This window comes from Lontra canadensis, unplaced genomic scaffold, assembly GCF_010015895.1.
Source record: "Lontra canadensis isolate GAN:19392208 unplaced genomic scaffold, GSC_riverotter_1.0 scaffold55, whole genome shotgun sequence".
Lineage (NCBI taxonomy): Eukaryota > Metazoa > Chordata > Mammalia > Carnivora > Mustelidae > Lontra > Lontra canadensis.
Genome location: NW_022631049.1, coordinates 1372031 through 1386082, shown reverse-complemented (window position 1 = coordinate 1386082; position 14052 = coordinate 1372031). Strand labels below are relative to the sequence as shown.

The window sequence follows — 14052 nt, the reverse complement described above, 5'->3', positions numbered from 1 at the left end:
AATCACCATCCCACCCCCTACCCCCCACTTTAGAGATGAAAACTCTGACTCTCAGGACATTAAGAGATTAGGCCAAATCTACACCTCTGACTCAAACCCTGGTCCTCGGGCTCCAGAGTCCCCCCCCCCCCCGCTCCCCACACAGTGTGTCTTCAAGCTGCTTCCCATGTGTCTGCCTGTGTACACCTGTCTTTCATTCCCCAGCATCTACTTAGTCCGTTCTGTAAGCTGCTTATTTGTAAACATACAGCCTGAGTCCGTCCATGTCCATCCAGCTTCATCAACGCACCCGGGGGCTCCTCTGAGACCCTGCTCCCTCCTCGTTCCTTTGTGATGCCGTCCTCCTAAGCCTCCAGCTAGTCCATCACTGATGTTCCCGCAGGACTTTGAACATCCTTGCCCTGAAACATCCTGTCCCATCTCAAAGTTACTATTGTCTGTTTGTCCCTCCACATGGTAAATTCAAGACCAGGGAATTTCTTTTGGATGGATGGACAAATCAGCTTGAGAAGGGCCCAGCTAAATTCCTGGGTGATGGCACTATCCAGTGTTATTAACTAAACGAGGATATCTCACATTCTTCCCTAATTTTTAGGCAACCGTCATGAAAGGGCTGTCTCCCACGAAGGACCATAAATGCTGGCTTCCAGGAACAGGGCGATCTCTGCAAATGAGGGAAGAAAGGGGGACGCTTGCTCTCTTTCTCCCACCTCCAAGAGCCATCACCTGGACAGCGAGGTGAAGCTAGATGAGTGGGTGCCTTGGGTCTGCACACTACAGAAGACCTGTCGCCCGAGGAAGCATTCCAGGTGTCCCCCCAGAAAGTGCAGGCTCCTACGAGCAGCTCCTACGTGGCAAGCCGCCAGGCTCGGCCTCAGGTCAGAGAAAAACAATGCCTATTCTGTTATTTCTACAAGTGCTGGTACTCTCAAAAGGCACATTCAGTTTTCATGCACATAGCATTCATTTCCCAAAGAGGTTTAACCAGCAGCTGCTGGAAGGAAATTCCCTCTGCATCGTTCTCTCCCCTCCCCTATAACTATTTAGGGTAAGCTGGGCTTTTGGGATTGAAGCTCTACTTCTCTGACCAGAACCCATAAATCAAACCTACCCCCAATCTCCGTGCAATCTCCACGGCTCGGAACCTAAGACTGGGGCCAGGAAGTGGCCCGCAAACACCATCCCTTCTTCCCTCTCTCTCCCCTCTTCCCCAAATCTCCCCTACCCCAGGTCCCATGAAATAAAGAAAAAATGCCCCCAGGACCCACTGGGGAGTTCTCCAATTATTCAAAGTGCCCTGGTTCTTTCCACGAGACCTCGAACCACTGCTCTTTCTTGTCCTGTAGTAAGACCAGCCCTGAACACAACTGGATTTGGCAACTTCCCAAGTTGAGAGACCATGCTAAGGCATGAGTGCAAAGGGAATTCCAAATCCCCCCAGGGGAAAGGCGGCATCTGCTCAGCTCCCCTTCGGAAGCAGGGACACCCGGGCCCTTGGCCCGGATTGGCAGAGGGAAGGTCAGGGTGGAGACAGAACAGACTGCCCACACACTCCATTTGACCCCGTCCATCCACGCTCCCTCATTTATCCGTTTTCTTGAAATCTGGGTTTCTCTGCCACCCAGACAATTCACCCCTCTGTCTTCTGTCTCACCTGTGTAGCCTGTCAGCCTCCTCTCCTCCCTTCCTCCTCCCATCCAGCCCCTCCAATCTTATGCACCTTTCTCAATGTCCCCTTCTGAACAAACCCAGACCATCCATCTCCTACACCTTGGAGGGTGGTCTCTGGCCCCATGCCCCTTCCTTTCCCTCCCATCCTACCCCTCAGCACTGGGTAGCTGCTGCTTGCTGCCTGGAAGGCTGGACAGCTGCTGGGCTCTCTAATGAGCTTCCTGGCTGCCGTCCCAGAGCAAGGCCCATGTTACAGTAAAGAGCTGCCCCCCCTCCCCTGAATAATCCCCTCGGCAGATCCCATCAGGCAGCAGCTGAGGGGCCCTGAAATCCCGGTCACATGAAACCAGGAAGGCTCCTCCCGGCAGCTGGGAAGGCACAGACAGCGGCCTCACAGCCTCACCGACTCAGTGACCAGGAATTTATTTATCCGGGCTCTCCCTCTTACCGCCCACATCCTTCGGGTGTTGCACAGGTGACCTTTGGAGCAATGCAGACACTGCCCCTTTGTTGCCTTACCAGCGGGGGCAGAAAAAACCCCAGCGGCTCTTTTGGAGGATAAACCTGGGCTCCCTGAACAGCACGACACCCAGTGCCCTGCTTTTCACAAATCTCTATAGTCAAGCCACCCCAGAGATTTCTAAACAACAGAGCCCTCGTCCAGGATATCCTGCAGAGTTTGTTTATTCAAGGTGTTGTGTTTCAGTGGTCAGCGAACAACGTTGATGGAACACCTGCTGAAGGCCAGGCACCGACCTGAGTGTGAACAAGGCAGCCTTCCTGCCCCTGGGAGCCCACCGCCCTCGGGTGGACAGACAATAAAGCATACTGGAATGTCTGACAGCAGGCCACAAAAAAGGGAAAAGGCCCGGTGGGGACAGAGACACTGAACGCTAGAGTGCAAGTCTTACACTTCTCTAAGGAGGTAGCATTTCGGCATAGATCAGAAAGATGCAAAGACGCCTTTCAAAGAGCTTTGGGAAAAGCATTCCAGGCAGAGGGAACAAAGACCCCAAAAAACAAGTTTGAGGGGTGCCTGGGTGGCTCAGTCGGTTAGGTGTCTGACTCTTGATCTCAGCTCAGGAGTTGACTCAAGGCTCGAGAGTTCAAGCCCCACACTGGGCTCCGTGTTGGGTATGGAGCATACTTTATAAAAGAACCAAAAAAAACAAGTTTGAGAAATAACAAGGGCATAGCAGCTAAAGTTAATGTAATTAAGGGGTCAAACGTTCCCTGCCCCTGATTGCAAAAGTCATCTGGTTGTCCCTAAGGTGCCAGCTGGGCCAGGGCAAAGTCCAGCTGCCAAGGAAACACGCCCCGACAACTGGAGGCTCCCCCTGTGGGCAGAGCTGGAAACTGCAGGTCCAGTCAGTTGTTAGGCACTGCACTTAGGAACAAAGAAAAGGAAAGTGAAAAATCTTTTGACCTGTGGCCTGGAATTTCTGTCGGTATCTCATCAAAAGAACTGAAGTGACTTCACTAGGCCTTCTCTAGGCGGTCTCACTTTAACAAGAAAGTCAGTGTTCCTTTTTAACTCCAGCTAGCTTAAGTCTCCTGTCATTTGGAATGAAGAAAATCTTAGCTAACACAGGTGATCCCCCACCCCCCGCCCCCGCATCTGGACCTTACCTCTTTGGCATGAGAATCACATCAATGAGCACCACCTGCCCACCTTTGCCACCATGCAAACCAGTGGCTCTGCCCTTGCAGACAGTGAGGGGCAGAAGAAGAAAGGTCACAGGCCTAGCAAGGTGTGTCCGTCTCGGCAGGATGTCTATAGCTTTGGAGGCTCCAAATCTCCTTTCTGGGTCCTGCCCAGACTTTGTTATTTCTCCTTGATTCAGTGACCCTTGCCAGCCGCCTAGCACATTCTGACTACCTTCTAGAAAGAGGACCTGAGAAAACTAGAAGCTGGAAGGGGAGGCCTCAGCCAAGAACAAGTAATACACAACTAGACTGTTTTTCTACAAGCCCCAGAACAGCACTGTCCAATTTGATAGACACTAGCTACATGTAGCTATTTAAATTTTAATTTTAGGGGCGCCTGGTGGCTCCATTGGTTAAGTGTCCAACTCTTGGTCTCAGCTCAGGTCTTGATCTCAGGGTTATATGTTCAGACCCCGCATTTGGCTCCATGCTGGATGTGGAGCCCACTTAAAAATTTTTTAGAATAAATTTTAATTTATGAAAAATGAATAAAATTAAAAATTCTATCCCTCGGTTGCACTAGCCACATTTCGAGTTTCTTCTGAAGGAACACCCCTGCCCTCCCTCTCTTTCTCAGGCTCAGACTTAGTTAACCATTGTGAGATGGAGGGGGCAGAGGGACTGTGAACCCTTGTTCCATGAAAGTCTCTGCTGTCTGAACAGCGACTTACAGGACTGACATCCAAGAGCCAGGAGAGGGCTCTTGGTGAATGAGGCCAGCCCCTGTGTCTCTGTCTATAACTCTGTTTGAAGTTTTAAAAGTCCAGACCATTTATTAGGCACCTCCTGTGTGCCAGGCAGCTTCCGAACAGACCATCCCATCGATTCCCCTCACAGGTCTGTGAGGCACACATTAACTCAGATTTACTCAGGAGGCAAGGAAAACTCAAAGAAGTTAAACAACAGCTAAAAAATGGGAGGGCCAAGGTTTTTACTAGCACTTTTTCTCTTATGCCACTCACGAGAGATGGGAATGTGCAGACAAGAATTAGGGGACTTCATTTACCCACAGCAGCAGGCCACCCACAGTTGACAGCGGGTCCTCATGGTGGACAGTCTCACGTGAGCTGCCCCTCCCAGTCTGCTCAAGTCCACCCAGGGCCTTGGGAGAGCTGCCGCCAAGGGTCTGCCGATGAAGGCCCAGTTCCTAAAAGCCATCACATCAAAACCACAGGAAGGCCACACTACAGAGGACAAATCTGAGAAGGGGGTAGGAGTAGGAACCCAGACATGTGGCATTTCTCCTGGGCAAAGAAGGAAGGAGCATGATAAAATATTATTATGGAAAGCTACACAAACCTTGAGCTCCTTATCTTTGCATCCCCATGTCCTGGATAAAACATACAGTAGGGACTCGATATCCAAGTGCTGAATGGGGGAAAAGGCAAGGCGCAGGTCCTCCATGAGTGAGGAGGCCTGGCCAAGAGGAGCCTATAGGACAGAGACGCTGGGGAGAAAGATGGGAATGAGGTGTTCTGAAGGAGCTGTGACGGTCTCTGTCTGCGCTATATGTGATCCAGTCCGAATATCCCTTTCGTTTAAGTGATGGCTTGGAAGGAAGGCCCCCAGACACCAGGCTGGGGACCCGTGGCAGCAGCCAGGCACCTCCACCATGAGCGTAAGCCCAGCAGCCCGGACCCCTGACTCAGCCTCTCGCTGGACAGCTCCATCTACAGCAAAAGCACTGAGGCTTGCAACATGTTCAAAACAGGGCTCCAAATAGCACTTAGGCAAGAGTAATTAAAGGGATGTTATCACAGTCAGTCTCTCATTAGCCACGTAATTAGACTGCTGAAAATAATTAACATTCCTTTTGACAAAAGAAACAGAGGACCCATTACATTCATTAGGACAGCCTCAAACCAGCCTGAGGAAGGCTGAGAAGAGAAGCCATCCCCTCCCAGTCCTGCCCAGGACAGAGTCAGCATCTGGTAACCCAGACCTGGTGGTGAGTCCTGCCCTGGCCCGGATGTCCCCAGATGTGTATTACAGACAATAATAACACACTCACACATACTCAGAGAAAAAGCCCTTGAAGGAAATGCCTATGTCTCCCTCCCCTAAGGCCCCAGAACATGACTGAAGAGACATTTCTCTAGGAAGAATAAATCCATTACAGCACCAGAAAACAAGAAGGAATGATATGGGTTCCCTGAAGATGGTAAGATGGTAAGATAAAAGGAAATCAACTGATGGAGAAACCACAACCCCCCAAAATAAAACCATGAAAACAAGTAATCACAATAATAAACCTAGTAACAGGCACCCATCCAGGGCATATCTATGACAGACACTAGTCTAAGAACCTTGCATGCATGATCTTATGTAACCCTCACAAAAGCCTTTGACATACAGATCATCATCCTCACGTTATAAATAAGACCCAGAGTTACCTAGCTTTCCCAAAGTCAGAGTACTGATAAGTGCTAGGTTAGGATTTGAACCCAAACAGGTGTGGCTGAGGGTTCTGTGCTCAGTCAGGGGAGCGGGCTGTGAGGGCTTCAAGTTTGGAGCCAGGTCACCGGCAGGGGTGGAGAACACCAGATGAGTGGCTGGTGATTGGATCTGGAGTAACTGGGCAAGTGGGCCCCTCCCACCCTCCCACCAGCTCTGTGTCCTGGACACGGGGGCAGGGAAGCAAAGGGAACACCTAGACAACAGTCCCTAGCAGGCACATCCCACCCTCCTGCCCACAACCAGTGACTGGCCCAGAAGTGGGGTTTGCACTGAAAAACCTCACAATATCAAGAGAGGAACACACAACCATAACTCACTAAACATTTGACCAAACCAAAACTGCCAAAGAAGCACCAAATTTGACAACAGATGTTACAGGTAGAAAACAAAATAAAGTCAACAGAAGGAAACATTTTTAAAGGTACAATTCATATTCCCTGAGGGATAAGAAGGGCTCCTGAATCCATGAACCAAAACAAGTCTGATACCAAAAGAATGTTAAAGACCTTACAAGTGAAGGAAATACACCATGGTTGACCAGTTATCTTTGGATGAAAGAACAATCTCATTAAATTTTTTTCTTTATATAGGTCTGCTTTTCTTTTTTTTTTTTTTTTAATTTACTTATTTGACAGAGGTCACAAGTAGGCAGAGAGGCAGGCAGAGAGAGAGGAGGAAGCAGGTTTCCTGCTGAGCAGAGAGCCTGATGTGGGACTCGATCCCAGGACCCTGGGATCATGACCCGAGCCGAAGGCAGAGGCTTTAACCCACTGAGCCACCCAGGCGCCCTATATAGGTCTGCTTTTCTGAACTTCCTTTATCAAATGCATATTACTTTGAGAACTGGAAAAGTTATTTTTAAAATGTCTGGCACAAGATAGGTGCTCAGTAAGATTCGTTCGCACAGTCAATCCTGCCCACTGTGCCAACATTTGGCCCTATCCAGGCCAGCCCATAATTTACTGCTCCCCAGTCACACCATCCACGCTCCCATCTCCCTGCCTCTGAGCACACAGCCCCCCTCCTGGAGTGCCCTTATCTCTCCTCTCTGTTTACCTGTATTTGCCTCTTTTTCAGTGCCCACTCAGAGATTACCCTCTTTGAAGAAAGGTCCCTGCATCCCCCCCTAACCCACTCATCCCTCTTCCCCAAATTCCTAAGGGCACCTAATTCTCCAGGAACATGGGACAGGTCTGGTTGAGCTGCCCATTGGGGTCATAGTGCTGAGAACAAGTTATCTGCCCTTTACCTTTCAGTGAGTCCAAGTCTCGTCTTCCTACTTTACTGTAGGCTTCTTAAAGACAATGAGAGGGCACGAGCCTTCTTTTTATGCTCTGCTGTGCCCAAGTAAAGGTGAGAAGATTTTGCAAGAACATGCTTACATGTCAGTTGAGTAAATGACAAATGAGCTGCTCTCCCTAGTGGGAGTAGAAGAGGAAATTATTCTGGAAATTACTCGACAGGGCTGGGCCCACACAGCACCTGGGTGAAGCTCCTGAAATGGTCCGCCTGGTTTGGTCCCAGACAGCTTTGAACTCCTACCCCTGGCCTAGGATCCAGAAATACCTGTAAATCCAGAGGGTATGATTGGTAAATCTAGGGACAAATGTTGATGAGCAGGATATTTATATGGTCTTCAGGTGTCTCCCTACAGATTGCTTCTTAGTAGCGAGGGAAAATTAGTAAACACACAGTGAAGGAATTAGACAATACCTTGACCAAGAGATCAAACTTAACATCACACATAAGGGGCAGACATCCAGCCAGTGCCCCTGGACGTGAAACACTGAAAATGTCACTCATGATAACCCCCTCGGGAGTCTGAATAAGGCAACATAAGGCAACCCCAGAACAATCCAAAGAGAAAAACATTCTATTTTTTTTTAAGGGGGAGGACAAGGCTATATTCTTCGAAAATGTCAATGTCCTGAAAGACAAAGACAGGCTCGGGAATGGTTCTAGAGGCAAGGGGACATGACAACTAAATGCAGTATGGGGCTGCAGACTGGACCTCGCACTGGAGAGGGAGAAAAGCCATAAAGGACGATATTGAGTCAGTTGACAAAACTGGAATACTGCCAGCAGATCACATAAAGTATCATATCAATATCACATAAAATATCATATCCTACTCTTCAGTTTGCTGAAGGTTATATAAAATGGCATTCTTATGCTTAGAAAGTTCGCACTGAAGGGTTTACAAAGAAAGGGCCATGATGTAGGCAACCTTCTCTTAAGTAGTCCAGAAAAAACTTGAGAGAGAAAAGGAACATAAATGATAAAGCAAAGGAGGTCAAAGGTCAAAAAGACTGAATCTGGTTAGAGTATATGGGTGTTTTGTACTATGCTGACAGCTTTTCTCTAAGTTTGAAATGACTTCCAGGGCACCTGGGTGGCTCAGTGGGTTGAGCCTCTGCCTTCAGCTCGGGTCATGATCTCAGGGTCCTAGGATCGAGTCCCGCATCAGGCTCTCTGCTCAGTGGTGAGCCTGCTTCCCCCTCTCTCTCTGCCTGCCTCTCTGCCTGCTTGTGATTTCTCTCTCTGTGTGTCAAATAAATAAAATCTTAAAAAAGAAAGAAAGAAAGAAAGAAATGACTTCCAAATAAAAAGTTTTGGAGAAAAACCACACCAAAGGGCCCCTTCCACCAGACAGGGTGTGGGCAGGGGTGGGGCACACAGAGAGGGGGAATCCAGGGAGGACACAAAAACTCCAGCTCCGCCAAAATGTCACGCATGGACATATTTCCTCTCCCAGTTTCGACCTCCCCTTGTCTTACTTCTCCATCCACTTACTCCTTCCCCTCCCCAAGATCCCCCATCTTCCAGGAGGCCTCCCTACTAATACCAGAGGATAGGACTGATTCAACTTTTGGGTCCATTCTTATCACATGAAGCTAATATCTTCTGGAGATGTTTTGGCATCTTTTTCATCCACAAGCCCACGATAACGAGTCTGGTTATATTTGTTAAGCCACAGCCTTCTAGGTATTATATGACATTTCTTCTTCCCCACCCCTCAAATCCTGTGGCTCGTCCTATTCATATGGCTTGACTTTAGGCCTTTATAGGCCCTATTCCTCCCTTGGGAGATCTCACACAGAATTTTCTAGGGTGCATGCCCCATTTCCCACAGCCCACCGCCATCACCACCACCTGACTCTACAGTAAATCTCCCCCCCCACCACCACCACACACACACACACACACACACACACGCAGGTGTCCTGTCTGCCACAGCTGGGTATGGTCATAACGCACAGGTGCCGCAGTCTCTAGAAGCAGCTTTCCTGCAGGCTAAGGGGAATCAAGCAAACCATCACACTGTACAAATTCACTTATTAATTCAGAAGGCCTTATACACATCTTTCATGTGCAGACTACTCAGGGCTAAGGAGGCTGGAATATGAAAACCGAAGCACAAGAGTGCGGCTCATTGTTTTCAAAACACTGGAACTATAAAATCTTGGAAATTCCACTATCAAACACCAGAAAACAAATGGTAACAGTTACTTTCACTCTCACAGTGTTCTTCACTTAAATGAGCCCTTTTAGGGCGCCTGGGTGGCGCAGTGGTTGAGCCTCTGCCTTCAGCTCAGGTCATGATCTCAGGGTCCTGGGATCAAGGCCCAAGACGGGCTCTCTGCTCAGCGGGGAGCCTGCTTCCCCCTCTCTCTCTGCCTGCCTCCTGGTCTACTTGTGATCTCTCTCTGTCAAATAAATAAATAAAATCTTTAAAAAAATAAAAAATAAATGAGCCCTTTCAAGTTCATCTCATGATTCAGGCATTCATTCACACATTCAATGAACAATTACTCAGACCTGTGTTGTGCCACCAGGGACACACAAAGGCCACAGAGGTGAAGGCCCCACTTGGGCCACAGGAAGCCACTGTTCTACGTGGCTCTGGATGGCCCGACTGGCCTGGACATATGTGCTCATGGTGCCAGCCACAATGGGGCACCAACAAAAATTATTTAAAAGGAGAAAAAATAAGAGAGCATCAGAAAGAAGCTGTTGTGGCTTCAGTGTGCCAATAAATATTGCCATTTCTGGAAACATGACTCTATCTTATAACTTAGAATTATATTAATTTATGTTTAATTATTTATGGGACCATAAGTGCATCTGTGCTGACCACCTCGAAAGATCCTGATCTAGCCTGAACAGTAAGCAGAGTCTGCAGTCCTAAATGCTGACAAGAGTCAAGCAGCCAACTCAAATCAGTGAAGATGGAAGAGCTCTTCTATTAAGAAAGTAGAACTGAAGGCACCTGGGGGACTCAGTCAGTGAAACTCTAGATTTCAACTCAGGTCCTGAGCTCAGGGTCCTGAGATCAAGCCCCACGTTGGGCTCCTTGCTGAGCACGAAGACTGCTTAAGATTCTCTCTCCTTCCCCCTCTGCCCCTCCACTCCACCTCGCACTCTGGCTCTCCTAAAAAATAAAATAAAGCACCCAGGACTGACAGGACTTGGCAGGGATTTCTGCGTGGGGAGGGGGCGGCGGTCAAGGGTGATACTCAGACTTTTGACTTGGGCAAGAGCGGCATTATTCTCTGAAAGAAGAGGACACAGGGAGAGGCGAAGAGATAACCCACTATGCACTGCCTTTCAGAGGCTCCAGTCTGAATGGCCCATGGACTCTGGCTGCAGCGAGTCTGGGCCCTCAGCAGATGAAGCAACACAGAGCGAGCCTGCTGGGGAGGAGGGGAGAGGAGTGATATCCGGGCTGGCCAAGGACGGGGCTCTGTGAAGGGGCCTGAGCAAGGGCCAACGAAGGAGGACGACTTCCAGGAAAGGACCCCGTGAGGGAGGCAGGGGTGGGGACTGTCGGGGACCATGGTCAGCTGCAGAGACAAGTCAGACAAGGGCTGGAGAGATTTAGCCGCACCGAGGTCCTGGGGGCCATTCAGTAAGGAAGAGTGCCCACACAAGCAGGTGACAGAGACAGTGTGTACTGATGATTCTGGAGGATAACGCTTTTGAGAAGTTTGCTTGTGAAGGGATGGAGACAGAAAAGCTGCTGGAGAAGCAGAGATGGGGGGGTGTCCTTTCTCCCTTCCTCCTTCCTTCTTTCCTAGATCACAGAGACTTAAGGAGGTTGAAATGTTAAGGAAAAAAACAGAAAGGGAATGCTTGTCGACAGGAAATGTATTGTGGGGTGCACAGGGATGCTCTGGCCGTGGAGGGGAACACAGTGAGCCTCAATCCCAAATGTCAGCAGGACACACGCGTCATCATAACCCCCTTCACAGAGAGAAGAGCCAGGCAGCCGGAGTTAAGGTCATGCAAGTCCTGAGGTGCTAGAGCCTGGGACCTGGAACACAGGTCTCCAGGTCCTGGTCCTGGTCCTTCTTCCAGACTTCTAGACTGGTAGCTCTCCATGAGGCTGCCCCGGGGTTGGAGGGAGCATCTGTCAGCGCCATGGTGGATGGGGGTGCTTCCAGGTGCTTAGCAGTGGGAACCTGGAATTCCCACAGCAGTCCACAAACAAACTCTCCCACAGGACTTGAGAACATCCCACTTGGATATTCACGGAAGTGAAAAGCCCATTTATAATCATCTGCATCTAGAACCAAACTCCCTTTCTGAAATAAATACAGAGGATTTTTGCATGGATTTAACAGATACTGAATTGCCTGGGAATGTCATCACAATGCTATTCGAGGGGATACTGTACCTCCTATTCGTTGGAACTTTACCAAGAGTGGTTGACCATCTGGGAAAATCACATCAACCTCAGCGGCACCTCTCCTGGTATCTGAGTCGCCCACACAACACACCTGTATCTGTGGGTATTTGTGGCTGTTATGTTCGCAGTGAGTCTATGTACAGGTTCAGGCATCTGACTTCTTCCTTCTGTTTTCCGTGTAGTCGTGCCCAAGCAATTACCTACTAGAATACATGATACTGTATTACAACTAACTCTTTTCCCTTATTTCTCTTTGATGTTACAGTTAGGGTATTATATTGATTTTTTTAAAACATGTATATAGGTAGGTCCTATTATTAGGAAATTTATTTATTACAAACATTTGCTAGATAAAAAGGGGCCACCATTCCACATCATGTGTCCCTAGAATCAAGGGAAACTGCAGTGCCAGGAGGAATCAAGGGGTGAACAGAATTATGGACGCTTCAAAAGGTCATGCCATGTTAGAAATTTAATGGTCTGTTAACGGATATCGCCGTGAGGCTTCTGAATGATGGGTGTACAGACGATGTGGTCAACCTATGGGGCATAAAAAGATTATTCAACTGGGCATCTTGGAAAATTTCATCTCCATGATTAATTTAAATTATACTATATCTTAGCATCTTCTAGCCTGAGGACAATAGGTGAAAGACCACAAGGCATCCATAGGGGCCAGGGAAATGATACATGGTTCAACGTCTGGAGGCAAAGATGTGTTTAGAAGAAGTCAAAGAAACTAGTGCCAGGCTTGGTCTGGGGAATGTCTTCTTAATGGATGAGAAAATGAGTAAACAGTATGTAAGAGGGTGCTTATGGATATTTATGGAAAATGCTATATCGTGAGGAATCACAGACAGGAATAGGGATAGAGAAGTGATCTCAGAGGACCTCCACTAGGTTAAAAGGCAAGCCAGAAATACTTCGGGCTCAGATTCTGAGAGGAATGGTTATTTAATGGTGGGAGAATGACGGCCTGAATTCCCATAAGCATACCCATCACTGCCAAATAGGGACTAAGGACTGAAAAAAAAAAATGTGTCTTTCAATCAAGAGGGACTAGCTAACTGATTCATGAGTCTTGCCCACCATCTGAGGACACCAGGGTCTGGGAAGAGAAGAAGGGAGTAGACTTTCAGCTTGGAGTGCCCATGGAAGTTCCAGAAACAAGATGTCTGAGCCTGGCTCTTCTACAGACATTTGCAACACTATCACCACCTCTCAGTTTCTTCACCAAAAAGATAAATAAAACACAATAGAGGGGTGCCTGGATGGCTCCGTTGGTAGAGCACATGTCCCCTGCTCTCAGGGTCATGAGTTCAAGCCCCACATCAGGTATAGAGATTATTTAAAAAAAAAAAAACACACAACGGAACACTTTAGATTCCAACATTGTACAATTTTCTATTTCACAGGAGTATCTGTGGGCACATATATATTTTTAAAATTAATTTATTTCTTTAAACATCAGGTCACATCATATCCTAGGAGGAAGTAGAGGAACCATGCTCACTTGGGCTCCAAGCAAACATCCAGATGTAGGAAGTGTCTCCAGGAACCAATTTACAAGTGTCTCTGCAGACCTGATTCATCCAAGGAGCCAACAGGACCCCACAGAACCAACTGAGCTGCAAATACCCAGCAGGCGGCTCCCACTCTCAGGACACACCAGTTCATCCCAGAAATAGGGATGTGGGAAGAGGAAAGACTAAGGTTCAGAAGTCATGCAGGGCTAGGATTAGGTTAAGTGGGTAAGGCAAGAGAGGCACAAACTTTAAGAAGGCCCCCAAAACAAATCAAGACATATGATCTCGTAATGCAATATTTTTTTTTAATTTTTTTTTAAAGATTTTATTTATTTGTCAGAGAGAGCGAGAGTGAGCACAGGCAGATAGAGTGGCAGGCAGAGGCAGAGGGAGAAGCAGGCTCCCTGCTGAGCAAGGAGCCCGATGTGGGACTCGATCCCAGGACTCTGGGATCATGACCTGAGCCGAAGGACCCAGGCGTCCCTCGTAATGCAATATTTTTAAAAAATCAAATTGGTGGGATGCCTGAGTGGCTCAGTCGGTTAAGCCGCTGCCTTCGGCTCAGGTCATGATCCTAGGGTCCTGGGATCGAGTCCTGCATTGGGCTCCTTGCTCGGTGGGGAGCCTGCTTATCTCTCTGCCTCTGCCTGCCACTCTGCCTGCTTGTGCATGCTCTCTCTCTCTGACAAATAAATAAATAAAATCTTTTTTAAAAAATCGAATTGGTAAACTAAGGCATGAGCTGTTGTGTTTCAATCAGGGCTGGGATTAGGTCAAGGTCGAGCTGGCAAGGGCAAAGTGAGACACATTGTTAGAGATGTTAGACACGTCCTGAACCTCTGTGGACAAACACCTCCCAGAACTTCCATCACTTTCCCAAGTTCGGAATTCGGAATTTTTTAGATTTCTTTTTTTTTTTTAGGAGGTGATGTAGAACACAACCCGTGGATTACGTAATCCCAGCAGGGTCTAGGCCGAGCACTTCAACACACTAACGTTTCT

At 48.2% G+C, this 14052-nt stretch overlaps 1 protein-coding gene across 7 annotated transcripts in view; it reads right to left on the bottom strand.

The window, feature by feature from the left end:
- Window positions 1-14052, bottom strand: part of TMEM229B (transmembrane protein 229B) — a 36832-nt gene that overhangs the window by 13149 nt on the left and 9631 nt on the right. Inside the window, exon 1 of one of the 7 annotated variants that reach the window (XM_032875144.1) lies at window positions 7085-7105. The exons of 5 other annotated variants lie outside the window; for them this stretch is intronic. The gene's annotated coding sequence lies outside the window, so the exon portion shown is untranslated. Of the gene's footprint in view, window positions 1-7084; window positions 7106-12032; window positions 12633-14052 lie in introns of those variants that run through there. One more of the 7 variants, XR_004384760.1, reaches the window with a different exon arrangement.